Genomic DNA, 2,851 nt, shown 5'->3' with positions numbered 1-2,851 from the left:
TATTGCAATATAATAGAAAGATCACTATTTGTAATTAGTAAAGTTACTGGCATTTATGAAATCTTAAAATATTCCTCTCTTAAAATAATCCTTAAGATTTGACAGGAGAGTCCTAGGAATTTTCTATGATTAAAACAAATCAATTTCCAATTATTCAAGTGTGATTGATTGACTAGGACTGCTGTCCTAATTAAGCAGCAGTATTAGCCAGAAGAGTATCGCATATGACTGTCATAGATTTAGTAATGACATCTATTTTTCACACCAATATCAGTATCACTGTGTGTGGCATGCATTTGTATTTTTTTAAATCACAAATAGGACTTTTTATTTGTCACTATTAAAAACATCTAGATTTTAAACAGAGCTTCAACCATGGTCTGCCACTTTTTGACCATGGAATACATTTTGTCTTGGGTAAGATCTGTGCCACAGAAGTTAGCCAGACAGTTTTTGCCCTGAACATATTCAGTAATTAGCTTGAATTTTTCTAAATGCAACTTCATTATTCTGTAGATCAGCAAGGTCTGCTTCAAATACAAAACCCTTGAGGCTATCCGATGCAATTTTGGTTCCTTGAGTCTTCGTGGCTAGTGTTTTCCCAATGTTGCTAATATTGAACATAGCTGGAGCTTTGACATCATACCAGTCTTTCTTAGAAAATGGATCAACCACTTTCTTCTGGGATCCCTTCTTGCTCCTTTTGCCAGGCACCTGTTCTTGCCAACCGCCATGCTGCTGTTCAAAGAGCCGAAGAAACGCATTTGTATTTTCCTTCAGGAATGTTGCTGGTCATGTTGGACCTATAGCCCCGGGAGCTGGTGGCTGTGTGTTGCTAAGCTAAACTCATGCACTTAAAAGTATCAGCAAGTTGTGCGTTCTTATTAGATTTTACATACATTTTCTTATCAGAAAAAGGTGATTTCTTCGTCTCATATATGTTTATATCAGCACCTTGTCTCAAAATAGCTAGTCACCCTCAACTTCAAGAGGAAACTTTATTTCTCATTGCCCATTTTATAAAACAATAAAGGGAAAGTTTCCAATTTGAAAATAATTGCTTGGTAAAAATGGCAATTAATTAAGCAAGAAAATTTTTGAAGAATAAATGTGAGAGCATCTGTGTGTAGGGATGCAGAGAGGAGGTTTCAATGGGGAAAAGTAGCCATGGATTTTTAATGTGAATCTGCCTTTGTTCAGGGGAAGTCATTTTTTTTCTTTGCACTGTATACTTCCCAAAGGAAAAAAATGGATATAGATTGGACTATGTATTTCTCTAAGGGTCAGTCTACAGGGCTGACATTTTATAAGCATCCTAATATGATGGAATTGATTGAGGACACTATAGTGATCCAAAACAAAACAGTGTAATCAACATTTCAAATAGCTTTGTCAAGACACGATGACCGTACTATACAATTCTTTCACAAACACTTGAGGGTACCCTACACCTCAAATGAAGAGCATTTCTGTCACAGTCCGATTTTTGTGTTACTATGTAGCTAGCCATCCCAAAATTCTTTGCATTACCAAAGCATGCTGTCTTTCCCTGCTCTTTACTTCAGTCTATTTGCATCCTTGACTCTAGCATGGGCCTGCTATAGAAAACATATAATTTTATAGTGATCTAAATAATTTGAGGGTTATTTTAGGCAGCATTGGAGATTTGTTCAGACCCCAAAGGCTCTCCTCGAGTCATGGTTTTCCCTGGTAATGTCCAGGATTTGCAATTCTCTCTCTCTCTCTCTCTCTCTCTCTCTCTCTCTCTCTCTCTCTCTCTCTCTCTCTCTCTCTCTCTTTCTCTGTGTGTGTGTGTGTGTGTGTGTGTGTGTGTTTCAATACAGAGTTTCCATGTATAGCCCTGACTGTCCTGAAACTTTTTCTGAAGACCAGGCTGGCCTCAAACTCAGACACGCCTGCCTCTGCCTTCCTGTGCTGGGATTAAAGGCGTGCACCACCATGTCTGAATTGTGAGTCTCTTAATATTTTTCAACATGAACTTTGGCATTTGGGAAATGTTTTCAGTCTTGTGCTTTACTGTCCTTTCCTTTGGCAATGTCTGAGGAATTATTTCATGATTTACCATACTTTTTAATGCAAAAAATAATTACCCAGCTCACAAATATAGAACCATAGAAAAACATCACACTAGCTTCCTGGGTAGCATTGGTTTTAGGAGCTGGACATTCAGTTGGCAGCCAATGTTGGTTAACCATATTTTCTAAGCTTGCTTCTGCCAACATAAAACCTCCACTGCTCATCAAGCTTGTATGGGGGAAAAAACAGGGCTTTTAATCTCAATGTTTGTTCCCAGGGTACTCTTTGCATCCTCTGAGGCAGGACTGTTACAAGACAGAAGGACACTTGTGTGGCTATAGCAGCCCAGTCTATAGAAAAGTTATCTGGGAGTTTGATCCTGTTCTTCTTCCCAGGAAGGTTCTGCATGTCTCCACCAGAAGCTTGTAGGAAGTAGAGCTTATATTTTTTTTGGCTGTGTCTATCCAGAATGAAGTTTCTTTTCTATTGGACTCGAAAAGAAGAAGAAGGGAATGAGGTGTAGTTCAGATACCACATACTCGCTCTGTTTACAGACTTTTCTTTTTTTTGTTTTTATTTTTATTTATTTATTTATTTATTTTTTGTTCTTTTTTTTATATAAGTTGTTTTTTTTTATTAATTTATTCTTGTTACATCTCAATGTTTATCCCATCCCTTGTATCCTCCCATTCCTCCCCACCCCCCCCCCATTTTCCCATTATTCCCCTCCCCTATGACTTTTCAATGGATAGTTTCGGACAAATACTATTTCTGTAAACTAAGAAACCATGAACACGGTTAAAAACAAAAGCGA

At 37.7% G+C, this 2,851-nt stretch overlaps 1 pseudogene; it reads right to left on the bottom strand.

Moving 5' to 3' along the window:
• Positions 1–468: 468 nt before the first annotated feature.
• LOC127212190 (40S ribosomal protein S3a-like) lies at positions 469–734 on the bottom strand (annotated as a pseudogene).
• Between the last annotated feature and the right edge of the window lie 2,117 nt (positions 735–2,851).

The sequence above is a fragment of the Acomys russatus genome, chromosome 30 (genome assembly GCF_903995435.1).
Source record: "Acomys russatus chromosome 30, mAcoRus1.1, whole genome shotgun sequence".
In the NCBI taxonomy this organism is placed as follows: Eukaryota; Metazoa; Chordata; class Mammalia; order Rodentia; family Muridae; genus Acomys; species Acomys russatus.
Note: the sequence above shows the minus strand (reverse complement) of the source record. Positions and strands in the feature narration are given on the sequence as shown.